Consider the following 20,325-nt stretch of genomic DNA (forward strand, 5'->3'; position numbering starts at 1 on the left):
ATTTCTAATATCTTGTCCATGCTTTCCATTTGTTCTTATTTTTCTAAAACTTTTCCCCTCACATCTGGCTTCACAGACATGTATAACAATAGGGAAATAGTGTTTTGGTGATTATTCAACACCAAAAGAACACTAGTTGATGAATAATTGATTAATTTTATTTGTGTGGGGTTTTTTTGTTTTTTGTTTTGCCTGTGTTGGGTCTGTTGCTGCGCACGGGTTTTCTCTAGTTACAGCAAGCGAGGGCTACTCTTCGTTGCGGTGCGTGGGCTTCTCATTGCGGTGCCTTCTCTTGTTGGGGAGCACGGGCTCTAGGGGTGCGGGCTTCAGTAGCTGTGGCACTTGGTTTCTAGGGCACAGGCTCAGTAGTTGTGGCTCACAGGCCCAGCTGCTCCGCAGCATGTGGGATCTTCCTGGACCAGGGCTCGAACCCGTGTCCCCTGCACTGGCAGGCGGATTCTTACCCACTGCGCCACCAGGGAAACTCTGATTAATTTTAGAATAATCTAAAATGAGGCATTCAGTTTTTCTTTCAACATCAAAACTTATTAGAAAGAGGATTTCGGGAAAAAAAATCTTCCATGAATGCTTTATAATTGCTTTTCCCCTTTCTGGTTGTACTGCTTCTAGGAAATTCCAGGTGGGAGCTCCTTCCAAGAAATTTGGGTTTTAGTTATTTCCAGGAAACAATTTGAATATCACTCTCTGTATTGGCGTTTGAGATACAATTGCAATTCCACAAGATACTTTTCTTGGTGGTTCTCCTATGGGTGGCCCTGAGGGCAGGCTCTGGTTGGAAAAACATCTTCATTTTAGCCAAGTCACCTGGGGATCCATTTCTTCTGTATATATGGGAATGATTAATATCTCTCCCAACCTGCCTTATAGGATTTTTGAGAGGAAAAATAAGAGTACATATGGCAAACTGATGTGCAAATAAGTAGCATCAAGCAACCCTAAAGGGCAGTTTTTCTGAAGGACCTCCCCCCCTCCAAATTCTGGCCCCTTGCTACAAGTAACAGAGGCCAGCCTGAACTACCTCACTTGAACCCCCAGAACAACCCTGTGCGGCAACCCCATCTCACAGGTGAAAGAACTGAGGATTCGAAAGATCACGTGACCTGCCTGAGGTCAAAGTCTAGGCTAGTGGCAAAGAGCAGGGATTGTAGCCCAGCAGGCTGACGACAAGCCCCTAACCTGCCATTAGGCACTTTTTTGGCCCTCCACACTCCTGGTTCTTTCTGTCCAGTAGATAGCATCTTAGCACTTTCACAGGCGTTTTCTTCTCTGCCACCAGCTGCTATTCCTCCTCTCCTCTCTTCTTCCCTCCCTCACCCCGACACCCACCCTGGTGTCATCTCCCCACCAGCACCCTCCCTCTTACACCAAGAGTGAGAAAAAATAAAAAGCAGTTTGAGGTTGGTGCTGTCAGACATCTGAATTGCTCCCAAGTTCGTGCTGAGCAAATCCATCACTCTCACATCTCTGTCATGTTGACCAATATACAGATTTGTTTTTCATCCAATGAGAACTGACAACAAGGCAGGTCTCGCTATACCAATGCTGCTATTAAGAAGGAGAGGTATGAACTGAAAAGAATGTTAACTAGATAGATTTCAAATGCTTGCTAGAGGAAGGGATAGTCTTCCTGATAAATCTTCCCAAAGCATCTACTCCTATCATCAGTTACTGTTTTGTAGCACTTTCACTTTGCTGGAAATCTGCTTATAGAACAGAAAGTGTGTGTGAAACCGAAGACCCAAGCTCTCTGTGTGGAGGGGAGCGGGAGGCCGCATGTTATCAACACTTCTCTCTTCTACATACTACCTCTACCCCATGTGCAAATGCCACTCCCAACTCTTCCTAATTCTATTGTCTTGAATAAACGAATTCAATCTCTCTAAGCTTCAGTTTTCTGAACTGTAATTGAGATAGTAATAGTCACTATAAATGAGGTAATAATATGAGACAGTTATAAGTGAGATAATAATAGATTCTAGGGTTGTTCTGAGGATTGAATTAGATTTTATGGGACGTACATGCCTGGCACATAATAAGCACTCAGAAAATATCCCTATAACATTATTAAGAGCAGGAACTATGTTTATTCATCTTTGCTTCCTCAGTTCCTGACACAGTTCCTGGCACACAGGATAAGTGCTCGATAAATAATTGTTGGGTACATGAACACAGAATTTCAGCGAAAGCAAGAATAAAACCAGCTGGTGATTTCACTTCCCTGTAAGTACTTTTTGCCTTTGACGGGAGGGTCCAGGTTCTGCCAGATGCCCTTGCCGAAGAGTTATGGGCTTTTCCTAACCAATTAGGTCAACTATTTGGGAGCAGACCAAATCTGATCTGGAGAAGTATTAATGCTAACTAGGACATTGCTTCAAAGATGTCGTCAGTTTACCTTTTGATGACTCACATGAAGGTCCTTCTATGCGCAGTTGTCATGAGATTTCCAAAATACGCAGACATCTAGAACTGATGCTATGAAATGATGAAGCCACTAAGTTCTGAACCCACAATGGGAATCAGTGAATTTGTTTATTACGCAGCAAGGAAAACATCGGAAGTGGTCTGATACCCATTCCATCCAGCAGATGGCAGCGCTACACATTCACAAGCCAGTTCTCAGAATAGCCTCTGGTCTTTCTCTTAGTTTCTCACTACTGCCCCACCTTCAGTGGAAAAGGAAGTCTGAACCAACTTTAAAAACCTCCCTTGGCCCCTCCGCAGGAATAACTGGGCAGCTGGAAGAATCTGCACCTCGGAGTTACCCATTTCCCCCTGTGCTGTGAGAAAGCAGGTACCGGGGTCTATTAGAATCCACTCACTCCCACAGATAAGTACAGAGTCTGTTTTGTTTGCTTAAAGCAAATCAATAGAAGGAATGGAAGTATGCAACTAAAGACCCACATGTAATGTGCAACTAAGGACCCACATGTAATCCTCTATGTAGGGTAGTGAAATGAGCTTTGGTTTTTGAGTTGCTTAGAACTGTGGACTCACTGTTAGCTGTGTGACCCTAAACCTTGGCTTTATTATCTGTACAAATAAGGATACTGACAACCACCTCAAAGGGTTGTTGTGAGAATTACATATGTAACACCCGTACAACGCTTCTACGTGCCAGGCTGTTTTCCAAGGACTTTACAATGTAGTATCTCATCGAATCCTCATCCATCATTCTAGAGGGCAGTATTCTTGGTATCCCTGTTTTTGAAATGAGGAAATCAAGGCAGGGAGAGATTAAGTATCTTGCCCAAGGTCACATAGTGGTGAGTGGGAGAACTAGGATTTGAATGATGCACTCAGGCTTCAGAGTCTGTGCTCTTAGCTCCCAGGCACTACTGTCTCTTATTAATGATTGTTACCAATAGCCAATAATTATTAAAGTACTTTCCCTGTGCTAGGAACTTCACGTATGTTAATGCCTCTCAGCCACCCTAGAAGGTGGATGCTATTCTATTACTTTCCGCATCTTATCAAATGAAGAAAAAATGTGCCCCACTCTGTGAGAAACACAGGAAAACAAATTAATGGTGAGACTGTAATATGTTAAAGCACTAAATGGTGAGTCCCACTGTAATTGTCACAGTGATTTAGAGATAAGAGAAATTAACAATGAAAGTATATAGGGTTATGTTCCAACTGTATATGATAAGGCACGTGGAAAAATGTTAAATGTCTAATCCTTTAAATTTTCCATCAGGGCCCTTAGGTATTTATAGCCTCGGGATCCTTTTCAGAAATGGTGAGTGGCCAGCAAAGATTGGGGTTGTTCCCACTCCTGTTTAGCACTGCTTTCCTCTCCTGAGAGTCACGGCTCATTATTTTACGAGGTAGGAAGATGCAGGTGCTTTGCTAAATGGCCATCGCCTTCCTCTCATACATGAGGGCCAGCTCTTAGCACATTTCGTTTGCCTGTGAGTTCCAGGAACTCACAATGGTGAAAGAAATTCACCTGCAGCATGAACTCGCTCAGCTTCTCCCTGATCAGAAACGCCATTCCAGTCTGGGACGGAAGAGAGGTTTTAGAGTCCAGAATATAATGACTTTGGACTCTACTTTCTGTAAGATGCTCAAATGAAGTTTGGGAGAACAGATAGCTCCTTTAGCATGAGGGCCAAATTTTTAGAATGAAGGCTTCCTCAGGTGGCTGACAGTACTGTGTTTCAAAAATCCAAAATATCTGAGAAGTGGACCATTCTAAGGTTGCAAAAGTCAAACTAGCTATATAAGAACTGCAGGTTCTAGACCTACCTCCAGTGGCGATCATTCGTAGAAACAGCCACAGAGTTCACGATCCATGGTGTCACGGGGACCCCGCCAGTCATGTATATTGATGGGCGGTGAGCCAGGGCTGAGTAAGTGAAAGATAGGATAGGAGTTCTACAAACTTCCACCTTAAGAAATCAGGGACATTTCTTATCACTTTTTTTCTTCCAAATAAGCCTTTGTGCTCATGCAAATCTTTGCATAATGTTATTCTTTCATTTCTGATTTGTCTTTATGTCTAAATGCATTAGAAATTAAGAATATTTCTAGCTAAAGCACTCAAAAGCTCAATCATTCAGCTCTGCATAATTGTTCAAGGGGCCTTCTTTGTTTCTTTTTCTCTCTTAAAGAAAATTGAGTCAAATGCATTTTTAGATTTAGACTTAGATTCAAATTTTTCTTTTGAAAAGATGCACCAAAATTCCTTTTATAGTCATAGTTTTTTTTCATTGTACAGTTGAAGCATTCATATATCCGAGTTTTTTGTTTTTTGTTTTTGTTTTTTTGGCTGTGTTGGGTCTTTGTTTCTGTGCGAGGGCTTTCTCTAGTTGTGGCAAGTGGGGGGCCGCTCTTCATCGCGGTGCGCGGGCCTCTCACTATCGCGGCCTCTCTTGTTGCGGAGCACAGGCTCCAGACGCGCAGGCTCAGTAGTTGTGGCTCACGGGCCTAGTTGCTCCGCGGCATGTGGGATCTTCCCAGACCAGGGCTTGAACCCGTGTCCCCTGCATTGGCAGGCAGATTCTCAACCACTGCACCACCAGGGAAGCCCTAAAATATGAGTTTATATAGCCACATATATAACACAGATACTTAGGCTCAGTTTTGAGGTGATTCAATAGCTGATGACCCAGTTTCCATATGATCTATCTTCTCTTATTCTTTTCCATTGCTGTCTGCCTTTTGGCCTCGTAATTACTTTTTGGTACCCCTGTCAAAGGATGGAGAAGGGGGAAAAACCAGGAAATAAATTTCAAATTTGTTTCTCTTTCTTTCCCTCTCCCTCACACAACTTGACAATGTATGTTGGTGAGGAATCAGCTCTTGATTCCTGCTAACGGAGAGACATAACAGAATGAATAATCCAAAGGAATCGGTGATCCAGAGTCATTTTTATTAATATTTTGATGCGACTTGTAACTAGGCTAGGATTAAATTTTGCAGTCTTCACGTGCACATTTTCTTCTCCGTTTCAACTTCTGCCGTCTTGCTATATGATTTCAACATTAGTGTGGATGACCAAATGCAACCCTTAATGAGTAGTCTTTCCCAATTATGAACATGCATCAGTCTTTTCCAAAGTATTTTCTAGCTCAGTGGTTCTGGACTTCGGTTTGCAGCAGAAGCGCCTGGAGAACTTGTTAAAACACAGATTCCTGGCTCCACCCTGAGTTACTGATTAGACAGGTCGGGTGCAAGACCTGTGTAGTTGCATTTCTAACAGGTTCCCAAAGGCTGCTGATGCTGCCGTTCTAGGAACCGCAGCTTGAGAATCTCTGTTCTTGGAAACGGTAGACCCTAGAGATGCTCCCGGAGGGAAATAAAAAGGCTTCATCAGTCACATAAATTTAGGAAACGACGTCCCTTCTCTTGAAGTCTTTTTAAGCATTGGAAAGATTTGTCGAAGTCTTGCAGTACGTGAATCAGTTTTTAACTCGTGTTTCCTAAACTTATTTGACCATAGAGCCCTTCCTTCTGTTGGTACCAGTCAACTCAGAATGACTATTCCTGGAGCACGGTGGTGCCTCCCTGGTGCCTTGATGGCTACACTTCAGCACCTCCCACCTGCCAGTTCCTGTTGGCAGTCACCTGCCGCAGACACAGGACAGTTTCATCACTCAGCACCTCTCCAACTCGGCAGTCTCCCACTCAGCTTTCTCCTTTTGACCAGAGTATCTCATCCTCCTACTCACGCCCCACTCAACCTGCTTTTGACGCTCCCACACTTCCTCTTTTCCCACCTCTCTGGTCCTCCCTGTCTTCCTCGTCATCTCTCCCTCCTTATCCAGTCCAGGCTCACTGGCACCCTTAATTTCTCCCTCATCTTGCCCTCTCTGTCATCCCCACCTTGCCAACACTCAGTCCTGGGAAACCTTTCTTTTGCCACACTTTTGACCCTGGGAGCCCAGGTGACACTGGTAGAAGGTCAAATAATTCTTCTCATTGGTGCCATTACAAAATCATTCAGCCAGCCGAGGCTTCTTTGGATTTTACTGTACCAGGCACTACCCTAAGTTTTAGAAATACAGCCACAAGCAAGGCTGAAAGGTCTAAGGTCTCATGGAGCTTACATCCTATTGAGGGTGAGTAAGAACTGAATCAGATATGATTAAGTACTATGCAGAAAATTAAAACAGGGTGGTCAAGCGAGACTTCCATGAAGAGGTGACACTGGAGCAATCATGTTATCTCAGTGTGACTGGCCCTTTGATATTGCATGGCAGTCCCCAGTCCACTTCTTTTTTTTTTTTAATTAATTAATTTATTTATTATTTTTGGCTGCATTAGGTCTTTGTTGCTGCACGCGGGCTTTCTCTAGCTGCGGCGAGCGGGGGCTACTGTTCGTTGTGGTGCGTGGGCTTCTCATTGCGGTGGCTTCTCTTGTGTGGAGCACGGGCTCTACGCACGCAGGCTCAGTAGTTGTGGCGCACGGGCTTAGTTGCTCTGTGGCACGTGGGATCTTCCCGGACCAGGGCTCGAACCCGTGTGCCCTGCATTGGCAGAAGGATTCTTAACCACTGCGCCACCAGGGAAGTCCCCCCAGTTCACTTCTTATCTCATTGCCCCATGGAGGCTCTTCTGGGTCTTTTTACTCTTCTTAAATTACAAACCCTTCCCCACTTGTCAGGAAAACTGGCCTCATGATTTACTGAGAAGTCGTCCACTCCCTGACACCAAAACTCCCATCCGTGGCTCTATGAGGCATCTCTTCCATTCCCGCTGTCCCTTCCTCAGTGTCTGATTCTTGCTCTCTCCACTGGCCCCTTCCCCTTAGCTTTTAACCACTAAACAATCCATCTGTTTGTGTCCCCCCAAAATTCCCAGTTTCAAGCCCTAACTCCCAATGTGACTGTACTTGGAGGTTGGGCCATTATGGAAGTAATTAAAGGTAAAGGAAGTCAGAAGGTAGGTCCTGATCTGATAAGATTAGTTTCCTTATAAGAAGAGACACCAGAGAGCTCGCTCTTTCCTCTGGAGCACAAAGAAGTCATGTGAGCAACAGCTAGAAGGCAGCTGTCTACCATCCAGGAAGACAGCCCTCATCAGAAGCCAAATCAGTCAGCACCTTGATCTTGGGCTTCCAGCCTCTGGAACTGTGAGAAATAAATTTCTGCTGTTTAAGCTACCCTGTCTATATAGTATTTTGTTATAGCAGCCTGAGCTGACTAAGGCACCATCCTTCATCGTGAAACAGAAAACTCCCTGCGTCATGCTTCTGCTTCCCTCGCCTCCCCTCACCGCCAGCACACAGCCACTTCTGCACACACCCCACCTACCACAATCTGGCTACTCACACCTCCTTCCTTCCTCTCCTCCCGCGCAGGTTGTACTTTTCAAATCACCTTTTATTTTCGTGCATGCTCCTGTGTCTTTTCAAAATGGAACAGCGTTGCAAAGCCTAGGATGTTCTAGAAGCCTTTATTTTTAACTTCTCTTGGGATCAGAACGTCTGTAGTCTTCCTGTGCTTCATGCCACTTAATTGTCCTTAAACACCAGATTTAATCTCTGCTTGTCCCCCAGACGCAATCATATTTCTCAGTGAAGTTCCCTTTTTTTTATTTCCTCACCTGAATGTTTTTGCAAACAATTTAAGGAAATAGGGAGTAGTCATTGCTCGATTTCGTATTTTTCTACATCAACACTATTGGTTTTCTGCCACTTTCCAACTGAAATGGTAATAGCCCTAAGTAGGCCTGGAAGTTTAAAAGTCAAGATTGGGAAGACGGTTTCTTCTTTTTAAGGAAACTTTCCCTGAACTCTGTCTTCTCTTTTAAATTTAATTAGAATTCCATCACGCATTGCTCATTTAGTGGAATATCGTCACAGTCACATGCCCCACAGGCACCGGATCTCTGGGGGAAAGTCAAATGTCATTACTTCCTCAAATCGACCTGTGGCTTCCAGACCCCAGTCACTCTCTCTGAGGGAAAGGTGATAAGAGGTAGAGCTGAGGCAGGATCAGGTTATCTCACTTCACTGCTGCCATGGATTTCCTCCAAAGCCTCCAATGCTGCTCATGGAAAGTTCCTGGGTCTACTCCCATCACATCCGCAAAGGGAAAGCCAAAAATTCGTATCTAACATTGCAGTGATTTAAGAGCAACCCCAAGATTCCACAGGGCGTGAAAGAACAGCAGTCAGGGAAGGGGGGATTAAGTGAAACAATGTCTGTAAAGCACTTTGCATAATGCCTGGCATGTGGTAAGTGCTCAGAAAATGGTAGTTATTATTATCAACACCATTGTCATCCTAAGTATCTCTGTGGCTCATCATACACACATGCACACCTATAGACACATACATACGTGATATGAGTGAGGATCCTCTCTGGCTTTACGTGGAACCTATGAGTCTTGAAGGACCTCAAGATGAAGCTGTGAAGCTCTTGGTGGAGATCTGTTACCTGCCACCCATTATAGTTGCCTAGAGGGCTGGGGAAATATCGCTGAGTTCTGTGCCAAAAGAAGGGGCATAGAGCACACTAGTCCCTCCTTAACCTCATCAGAGTTACTTGGTTACAAAGAGTCAAATGGTTAGGCAAACGTGGCACATGGGAAGGAATGCACCGTAGGTTCTAGGATGAGGCGATGACGTAAATTGGGAGTGAGGATGATTGAGGTGCGACTGTGATACAAAGTAGCGGGGAAGTGGGAAAAGGAAAGTGAACAGAAGTTGTCTCAGCTCCCGGGCGCCTGTGAGCCTTCAAGTAGCAAAATGCCAAGCCAACAGGGAAGAATCTGCCATGGGAAGAATCCACGGAGCTGGGACTGAGCTAAAAAGGGCAGAGGAGCTTCTGGTGCAGAGAAAGTGTATTTTCAAAAATTCAAGCTATACAAGTAAAATAATATGCTCTCTGCTGTGGGTTATGAACATCTAACTAATCAGCACCTTTTTGTCAGGCACTGTGGGCCTCCAAGGAAGGCAGAGCCTTGGCCCCAGATGCTTGGAATCTTGGGGGAAACAAGATCTATGATTGGGGGGTGCGCTTGTCGGGAGAGCACGTGAACAGAGAGCTGGAGGCTCAGTGGAGCCGGCTGGGAAGGCTTGCTGGAGGAGATGACAGTGTAAATAGGCCTTAGAGACGCAGAGGCACAGCACGACAGGCTGGGACAGTAAAGTGAACCAGAGATGAGTATGCAAAAATAATTCTGAAGGCTGCTGAGGGGTCAGCCCGAAACTGGGGTTTGGGGAGGAAAACAGTGGCTCCAGTGGCCTCTTCCTGTTCTCATCCCATCCTGCTCTGTGCTCTCTGAGTGTTGATCCCTCTGGAACCTAACCATCTGGCTCTGCTGTCCTCTCTGCCCGTGTCCCCAAGCTTCCTCTGCAGATCCCTTCTTTTTATTCTGTCCTTTCTTCCCAGGGAACCTCACGTCCCTCGACTTCAGTACGAACGCGCAGTGACTCCCCTCTGCTTTGCCCCCTCTGCCTCTAACTGCCTGGAAACATACCCACCCAGCAGCCAGCACCCTCTCATGGGGTCTCAAGGGGAACTCATCACCTTCCTGGTCTCCCCAACTCTTCTCCCTCCCACCCAGGTGCTCAGTAAAGAATCTCCATGATTTTCCTTCACGCCTTCCTTCCCCTCGACTCCCGCCTAGACACACGCAGACACACACGCTCTGAGTCATCAAGGTCTGTTATTTCTACCTCCTAAAGGTCCCCGTGTGCATCCTCTCCCCCGCGCCCACCCTTGCTGCATCACCCCCGTTCGTCATCTTTCACGTGACCTTTGCAGCTCCGTCCAGCTGTCTCGCTGCCACCACACTTTCTGAACCACTCCCCACCTACACAGCTCCTTCAGGCTCTCACCAAAACTCTTTTTAAAACCCCAATCCAGAAAATTAGGGTGCCAAACTCTATTTTAAAGGAAACTTCACCTCTCTCTGCGCATGTGTGTGTGTGTTGACTGGGTAATCGCCGAGCAGCTTAGGGGTTCAGAACTCAGGGGCCGGAGCCCCACAATCTGGTCCAAAGTCCAACTCTGCCACGTACCGACCGCAAAACCCAGAGAAGCTTCTTAACGCTTCCTCACCTGTTAAAAACTCTGTCTACAGCAAGGAGTTGTGGTGAGGATTACATGAGGCAAGCTCTCTATGCAAGACTCATCATGCCTGGTACAGAGTTAGCCCGCGGTCACAGTAGCCACGATGAGAGAGAGAGAAAGAATAAGAAGTAAATACAATAATGTCATCCATGTTTATCTCTGGGCCATTAAATTTTTATTTTCTAACTTTTACTTTTCTGTATTTTTCCAACGCTCTGTGAAATCCTTTTATGACCATTAATCTGATCTTGTCTTTGGAAATTACACGATGTTACACCCTTGCTTAAGATTGTTCAGTATCCTCCCACCGTCCACAGTCTTACAACCCAAAGCCCCAGGCTGGCCTTGGGAGTCCTGCGCCGCCCGCCTCAGCTCCACTCCCACCGCCCCCCATCACCCCAGGCTTCAGCCTCTCCAGCCTTCTTTGTGTCCAAATGCTGTGTCCTGCCATCATCTCCTCTTTTTACTGTGTCCTTTCTTCCCAGGGGCTCTCATCTCCTGTGACTCAGGCACACCCAATAGCCCCCTGTTCACCGGTGGAGACACAGTTCAGACCTCAGCCCCCCTGGGGGCATGCGTTTCTAACTCTGGGCTACCCTGGGACTCTGGGCCAGCACCACACCCCGCCCACTGGAGCGAGTGCTCCCCAAGTCTGAGGGCTGGGTCGCAGTCCTGTTGACATCTCCAGATGTCTGCAGGATCCCCAGATGTTTGAAGACAGGTGGAAGGAGGGAATTGTGAGGCTCTTCCAGGCGGAGCTCTCCACACAACACTAGTCAGGAGGGAATTTTTGAAGATTTTTTGAGTCAAAGGACAACATGCTAAATGTCCCATTTTAGAAAGAGAAGAAATTGGCAAAATAGTATGCAAAGTGTAAAATGTGGGGAGGCCAGAAAGATGAGATGAGGCTTTGCTCTCAGGTGGACTGGCCATGCCGCTCCTGGTCCTGGGCGCCTGCCGAGGGCCCCCCTCTGCCAAGTCCTTCCCCGCTTGGGCCCAGGGACCCCCACCAGCCTCGGGCAGGTACTAATGTCATCCCACATTACTGACAGGACTTGGTCACATGGCTGACTGCTAAGCAGGAGTGATATGATTCAAACTAGATACATCTGACCCCCAAATGAGGACTGCTGTCTAAGCTTTTCACACCCTAAATGGCCCCCAAAACACCTTCAGAACAGAAACACCAGGGGTGTTAAAGAAAACGGGAAGGTGTACTCAGCCCTGGAGTATTCTTGCAGGTGTACTTTAAGAAAGTCTTAAGGTTACCCGAAAAGCTGAAGTGAGAGATAAATAAAATGTTTAAAGAGGAAAAAGAAGATGTTCAAGTGTCTAGGAAATGATCAAGGTTAGGAAGACAGTGAACTTGGACCCATTCGCCATTGAACTGTGAGAGTGGGAGCTTTTGGGAAGTGAAAGAAGCTTCTATTTTACATAGCAGGCTGCAGAGCTTTTAAACTTTATTACGTGCAGGGATGATACAGGCTGGAAATAGAAACTGGGTGCAAAAGGTTTGGACATATTGATGGATGATTGATTTGAAACTGTTTTTTCAAAACTGACTACACATACGTGGGAGGTATTCCCCCAACTTTTTTTTTTAAAATTAATTAATTAATTAATTTTTTTGGCTGTGTCGGGTCTTCGTTTCTGTGCGAGGGCTTCCTCTAGTTGAGGCAAGCGGGGGCCACTCTTCATCGCGGTGCGCGGGCCTTTCACTGTCGCGACCTCTCTCGTGTGGGGCACAGGCTCCAGACGCGCAGGCTCGGTAGTTGTGGTTCACGGGACTAGTTGCTCCGCGGCATGTGGGATCTTCCCAGACCAGGGCTCGAACCCGTGTCCCCTGCATTGGCAGGCAGATTCTCAACCACTGCGCCACCAGGGAAGCCCCCCCCAACTTTTTGAAGTGACACCAGGGAGAGCCAGCCCGTGATTTCAGACTGTCCTCCAGAAGACCACATAAGATAAAAAGAATAATAATAGTAGCTGCAGTGTCCCTTGTATCAGGCACTGTACAAGCATCATCTTATTCAATCCTCACAACAACTGTTTGAGGAAGGAATTATTATCCCCACTCTTCAGATGAGAAAACTGAGGCACAGAGGGTTTGTGTAACTTTCACAGGGTCGCACAGCTGCTATACTGGCAAAGCTGAGATTCCAGCCCAGGTCAGTAGACGCCAAAGACAATGCTGTTTCCATTACAGACACTGCTTCTAAGGTAGACTCAACACTGGACTCACACAGAGGAGCCTTCCTAATAGTTTTGTGTTCTAGATTCTTCCAACAGCAGAAAACAAGCCTCATCCCACTGAAGCAACAGGCCTCACTCTCTCTCCTGAAAGAACACGGAGCCTCTTAGTCATGGGCAACCTCCCCGCTGTTTCTAGCTCTTGCAGCCGGCAGTGGGGAGGGTGACCACCCTAGATGGGCCGACCCCATAATAGAAGACTTAACGCACCTCTCTTTCCTGCCCACACTCAAGCACCCCCTCCTCACAGCTAACCTCCACACCACCCCCAGCCATCTGGAGAGTCCCCGTGCCATTCGAGAGAACATCCTGAGCTGTTCCCAGTCTCTGCTGTTCACAGGAAGCCCAGGTTAACTCTGTAGAGTGTTTCTATAGTCCTGTGACGAGCCTGGACTGGGGCTTAGAAGGCACAGGTGGGGGTCCCTAACAGTATCAGTTCAAAGGACGCGCAGTCGGGAAGAGAAAGGAGCAAAAGAGCAAAACGTGGAAGATGCAGGGAGATTTCCGAGTACCACGCAGAAAAAAAAAAAAAAAATTTAAAACCATTTAAGCGATTTGAAAAGCAGAAGCAGTGCTCCATTTGTTTATTTTTGTGTTTATTTTCATTACTCTCAGAGGGGGATCAAAAAAAGATCTTGCTGCGATTTATGTCAGAGAGTTTTCCTCTAAGAGTTTCATAGTATCCGGTCTTACATTTAAGTCTTTAATCCATTTGGAGTTTATTTTTGTGTGTGGTGTTAGAGAATGTTCTAATTTCATTCTTTTACATGTAGCTGTCCCGTTTTCCCAGCACCACTTATTGAGGCTGTCTTTTCTCCACTGTATATTCTTGTCTCCTTTGTCATAGATTAGGTGGCCGTAGGTTCGTGGGAGTGTTCCACACGTCAGCACAGTCGCTGGGGCAGGACTCATCCGAGACGCCCTGGCAGTTGGCGGGTGGGCGAGGGAGGGTGTGGGTTGGAGCACCCGCCCCAGGAGCAGATACTCCGGAGTCCACGTCCCTGCTGCACCACCACCAGCAGCTGGAGAATCGCTGGGGAGTGGCTTAAACTCTGTGAATCTCAGTTTCTTCTTCTTTGTAATGGGGGCGACAACGACTGAGACAGTGAAAAATGGCCCCAGGTAGCTGCTGGCTAGGCTGTGATGGGTGCAGCCCTTAGATGTGTGGAGCCCCAGGCAAATATATTTTGTGGGACCCCGTCTATATAAGCAATTTGAGTGGAGTCTAAAAAACAAAGTCAAACTCATAGAAACAGAGAGAAGTGGTTGCGGAGATGTGGCGGGCAGGGGATAGGGTGGGGGAAATGGGGAAATTTTGGTAAAAGGGCACAAACTTTCAGCTATAAGATGAATAAGTTCTGAAGATCTAATGTAGAACATGGTGACTGTCGTTGAGAACGCTTATTTGTGTAATGAAATTTGCTGAGAGAGGAGAACTTACATGTTCTCACAAAAAGAGAGAGAAATATGTAAGGTGATACATGTGTTAATTAAGTAGATGGGGGAATGCTTTCACAATGTCTGCATATATCAAATCATCACGATGTACATTTTAAATAGCTTCTAAGTTCATTTGTCAATCACACCTCAATAGAGCTGAAAATTTTTTAATTAAAATAATTAAAATATGCATTAAAAATAAATAAAACACTACATGTAAAAAAAAAAAAAGGTTACTCCAAATCAGCAGCATTCTGGCAGCTCAGTTTCACACAGTTCTGCAAAAGGAATGCTGTTATCAGCCCATGGGAACTACCTGCTCACTAGGCTGCCCTCATGGGACAGGCGTCCACACACAGGCCACGGATGACCACGTGGGCATGAGTCCTCGAGCATCTCAGGGCATCAGGATGATCCCTGAGCAGGGCAGATTCACAGGGTGAATCTCTGAAGGGGAGAAACATGAGTACGAGGCCAGGCTCAGGGCGCCCGGGCGTGATGGCACTGCAGCCCTGGCCGGTCTCGGACACCAGCAGGGACTCAGAAGATCCCAAGGAAGTTACTCCCACATGAAGGGGGCCCAGCCTGGGCAGGTCTGGACAGCACTGGCTGCAGTGTTCCTAAAGGCACATAAACATCGCTCACAGAATAAAAACAATAATCAGACAAGGTCACTCCATGACTATGTTGGAGCAAACCAGCAACATGGTCACTCGTGACACAAAACAGAGATAAGGGCACTCTGCAGACACAAACAGAATTAATACCCCCCTCTTCTGACCAACTACTCCTCTGTAATGGCGGTTCTATCCACGTTAACCCTCTGTCTTCCTGGGTCAAAAAGAAAAAAGAAAAAAAATTACAAGGTGCCCAATCATCAAGTTGCCCTTGTGCCTGGAGGGCACCCAGGTCAGAACTGGCGCCCCAGCCCTTAACCCTCCTGAGATTCCCCCAGTGCAAGACCAAATCCCATAATAAACCCCTCCAACTCCCTCACACGGTCCCTGGGTGTGTGTTCAGCTTGCAGCAAGCTGAATAAATCTTTGTGCAACTAGAGGTATGTTCGTGGTGGTCTTTGGCTGGTGGGTGTCAGCATAACAGAATCCACCTTACAGGGCTATCGTAAGGTTTAAAATGCTCACAATGATGCTGGTGGAGAGTGCGCTTTCATTATTTTGGTGCATTTTAGTTTTTCTGACCCCTCAGCACGTGCCCTGACCGACAGCTCCTTACCACACAAAACAAGTAAGATCCACGTACCAGTACCATGGGCATCAGCTGGGAGCTTGTTAGAAATGCAGCCTCTCATGCCCCATCCCAGACTGACCGAGGACCGAGTCCGAATGTGGTTTTGAACAAGTTTGAGAAGCACTGCTCTAGCTTAAGAGGTACCTCCTTGTGCCGCGTATTCAGACGGGGGGGCAGCGTGACTGACGATGACACTTACCTCAGGCATAACATTTAAGGGGGCACCAAAAACATTTACAGCACCTGAAACTAACACAACATTGTAAGTCAACTATACCTCAATATAAAATAAAAACTAAATTAAAAATTAAAAATATCAAATTAAAAAAAATAAATAAATATCAAAACCCTCAATAATCAAGATAAATAATATTCCAATGCAATATTAATGTAATTAATCAAAAGTAATGTAAACATATGTATGATGAACAAAGTATCAAATTTTTCAATAAAGACAAGGTCCAGTGGAGCTGGGATTAGGGTGAGGCAAGTGAAGCCAAGCCAGGCAAGTTCAGGGTGGGATCTTGTCTTTATTTAAAATTTTGATGTTTTTGTTCGACGTGGATTATTTTTCACTTTTTTTTCAAATATTATTTCTCCTGCTTTCAGAGTCTCTCAGCACCCCTTTAAATTGTTCCCCGAGATGAATGTCCCACTCGCTTCTCCTAAACTCTCAGAAAGCATTTAACAAATACTGAGAGTTGTACACGTGGCTTGTGGAGTTAGGCTGCCTGGGTTCAAATCCACGGTTTGCCATTTCCCAGCTGTGTTTGTTTGGGCAAGTCAATTACGCTTTACAGCTTAGTTTCCTCTCTGTAAAATAGAGAGGGCTAAAGTTCAATTCAATGTACTTTACTTTCAAGTGACAATAAAGAAAGACTGATATGATGTAGTCCAAATACATAGTTCCGAAGTTCGAGTTTAATCCAATGATCAAATTTAAAATATGTGCAAGATGGACAGCATTTTCTTTGAGTAGTCCTCTGCAAATATCAATTTTAAATACACAAATGAACAAATGTAACCGTATATACTGTTGTTTTTAGCTCATTCTTTTGTCTTTTAGCTTGATGCCCTTTCCTCCCTCTTTTCCTTCCATTCCCCACCCCTTGTAATTCATGTTAACATACCTAATACGTTATCTTCCGTATCTTCCTTTGTATTCCTGTAATGAGATACAGACACTACATCACAGGTATATACATGGATACACATTTAGATAGGGGGTGGAGTCATTGTTTTACGAACATGGGATTATATTGTTAATGCTTTTCTGCCCCTTGCTTATAAACAATACCTTGTAGAAACCCCTCCAAGCCAACTGGTACACATACCTCTATTCTTTTTCATTGTCTGTGTACTCGTCCTTGATGTGGATTACCTGATTCAATCAGTCATTCGGTATTAATGAGGATTCCGTTTCTTTCTAGTTTTTTTACCACTCTGCATAGTGCTGTGATGAAACACCTTGATACATATGTCCTAACACTGTAGATTAGTTTTTCCTGCTTTGGAAATTGGCATAAATGGAATCATACAGTCTGGACCCTTTTGTGTCTGGATTATTTTGTTAGCGTAATGGTTTTAAGATTGAACCATGTTGTTGCATGTAGAGTAGTTCCTTCCTTTTTATTGCTGAGTAGTATTCCACTGTATGCATAAACCACAGTTTGTTTACCTATTCTTTTGAGTATGTATATTTTAAATGTTAATAGATAATGCTAGATTTCTTTCCCCAAATGCTGTAAAATTTACATTCCCACCGGTCACATATTTTGTAGTTGTTTTTAATTTTGACTGGCTGATCATGACGTGATGTCTTATTATTACTTTCATTTGCATTTCTTCAACTATGGTAAATTCAAGCATCTTTTTGTATGTTTTTTGCCTATCAGGATTTGTGCTTCTATAAATTGCCTTTTCGTATTTTTTGATCATTTTTCTACTGGGTTGCCAATTTATAAAATCTTTCCATATTATATAAGTTAAATTAATCCCTATATTAATTTCTATGTAATTAATTTACACATAATTTTCTATACTATATGAAGTAATATAAGTATTATATAAACCAAATACTTATTACAAGTATTTTTTTCACAAATCTATCATTTGAGTTTTGAATTTGTTTATGTCTTTTACCATACACATTCTTAATGTGGTCAGATATATCTTTTCTTTTATAGTCTCTGGGTTTTCCAATCTTGTTATGGTTTCCTTGTCCCTAGATTGTACACAAAGTTTCCTAGATATTGAGGCAATATTTTGTTCTGTTTTGTTGTTTACTACTAAGATTAATCTCTGGGGAATGTATTTTGGTATATGGTGTAAAATAAGAATTTTGTTTTATTTCTGTTGGATAGCAGTTATACTGGTATCCTTTTAAAAATAATTTCTTATTTTCCCACTAAATTGAACTACCACATTTGATGTATAATATATATTAAATTCTCATATACAAGATTATTTCTGGATTCTCTTTTCTTTTCCACTGACCTATTTCTCATTCTCATACGAATACCATGTTTATTTCATAATGGCTTAATAATATACTCTGATGTCTGGTAAGGCAATTCCCCTGTTACTGTTCTTTTTTATACACTTGAACATTTATTCTTTCATATAAAGTTTAAAATCATTTATCCAGTCTCCTCTCTGACTCAAAAAAAAAAAAAAAGAAAACCTGAGCAACTGTAATTATAATGGCATTATATTTATATATTTGGGGGGAGAATTAATAATTTTGTGATATTTCACATTCTCATCTAAGAAGGCAGTATATCTTTCCATTTGTTCAGACTTTGTTTTGTGACCCTTAATAATATTAGTGCCTTTATTACTAACTGTATTCCTTGATATTTTTGCTCACTGTTTTATGAATAAAATATTTTCCCTTTTCCATTTCTACATGTTTATTATTAGAATAAATAAAAGCTAATATTTTATGTGTATTTATCTTATATCCTCTGATTCTTAAATTCTCTTATTAATTCTAATGCTTTAAGAAAACAGGATCGCTTGGAAATTCATATCATCAGCAATAATACCTAGTATTCATTTCTTTTCAAGTATTTATTTCAGTTATTCATTTTTTAAAATTGCATTCACTAAATCTCCCCAGATGAAGTCAAATTGTCATAACAGGCTTTCCTGTCTAGATCTTGATTTTAAATGAAATGGTTTTAATATTGCCATTAAGATATTTGGTGGAGGGCTTTATTTGGAAATATTTTTATTATATTTAAGCAGTTTCTTTGTAGTCATATTTTAGTGAGTTTTATTAGGAATATCTGCTATGTTGAATCAAATGCCTTTGAAGTATCTATTGATAAAGTCATATTAAATTTTCCCTTAATTTGTTTAAGGAAAGATATGGTAACCAATTTTATGATATTAAAATACTTTTTCCATTCTTGGAGTAAACACTAACTGGTTTATTGACATGGTGTTTGCTTCTATTCCAATTAGAATTTTTGTCTCTAAATTTATAAATATAATACAGTTTTCCACAAAGGACATTTTAATAAATTTCCGTGGAAGAATTAGAGATTATATTGTCTAACAGCTACCTGGAATATTATCACCATCAATTTTATCAGAAAGTATTTATAAGTATTGGGAAGATATCAAGATCACAGTAGCAGATAGGAAGGAGTCTTCCAAAATTCTAAAATTTTCACATGGAAGCTTGAATTTTATCATTGGCAACAAGTACACGTGTCGGTTGCTTTCCTTAAAGTGATAGGTATCCTTCATTCAGTTTTAAGCAAATGGCTGCCAGCCCCCCACGTCTTAATAACCATGGTTTGCCTGCTAATTATTTTTTCAAGTGTAAACGGCGTTCCTTGAAAAAGTAGCGAGTGCATCTCACAACTCAGTCGCACAGATGCTTTGTCTTGAGACAAACTTCATACTTCGGTGCTCAGCAGGAGTGCTCTCTACATACTTTCCAGTTCTGAACACAGAATATTAAAAAGATTTGTACTCAAGGGTCAAGATTTAATAAAGCTAATGATTTTTATTGCCTCATCAAGGACATTCTTAAGCAAACAGGCACTTTTTTAAACCGAGTGTGTGGCAGTGAAAAACTGCGGGGACTATTCGCTGTACTTTATTATTGTAAGGCACCAGCAATCTTACCCACCCTTGCTTTTGCACCATTCCTATAAATGTCAACACACACAAAAAAAGCAAATAGCAAATATCTCAGTGTTATTATGAACACAGTTTTGACCTTGCCGACTTCCTGACAGGGTCTCGGGGACCCTGTGGACCGCACTTTGGGAACCACAGCTCTAGACATCTTGGGCTCCTTTTTGGTTCCTTGGAAGGGCCTAGCTCTTTCCCACCTCAGGGACTTTGCCCACAATGTTCCCTCTGATTGGCATCTGATCCCACAGCACTTCGCCTCGTCAACTTTCCTCCTCATCTTTGAGATGCCACTTTATTTTATTTACTTACTTATTTATTTATTTGGTTGCACTGGGTCTTAGTTGCAGCAGGCGGGCTCCTTAGTTGTGGCATGTGAACTCTTAGTTGCAGCATGCATGTGGGATCTAGTTCCCTGACCAGCAATCGAACCCGGGCCCCCTGCACTGGGAGTGCGGAGTCTTAACCACTGCACCACCAGGGACGTCCCGAGATGCCAGTTTAAATGGCTCTTTCGCAGGACAATTTTTCCTGGGCCCACTGTTCAGCTAGACTCAGTCCCCGCATTCTGTGCTCTCAGTAAACCTTGACATTTCTATCGTAGCTCTTATTAGTTCTTAGTTTTAATTAACGTATTACCTGTATGTTTATCCATTAACGTCTGCTCCCCCGAGAAGGTAAGCTTCTTGATC

The 20,325-nt window shown here is 43.6% G+C and overlaps 1 protein-coding gene across 1 annotated transcript in view; it reads left to right on the forward strand.

Annotated features, from left to right (window-relative positions):
• The window catches only part of KCTD1 (potassium channel tetramerization domain containing 1), a 182,552-nt gene that overhangs the window by 6,072 nt on the left and 156,155 nt on the right, over nucleotides 1-20,325 (forward strand). The window lies entirely within an intron of this gene.

This window comes from Balaenoptera borealis (assembly GCF_965194805.1).
Source record: "Balaenoptera borealis genome assembly, chromosome: 14".
NCBI classification, from domain to species: domain Eukaryota; kingdom Metazoa; phylum Chordata; class Mammalia; order Artiodactyla; family Balaenopteridae; genus Balaenoptera; species Balaenoptera borealis.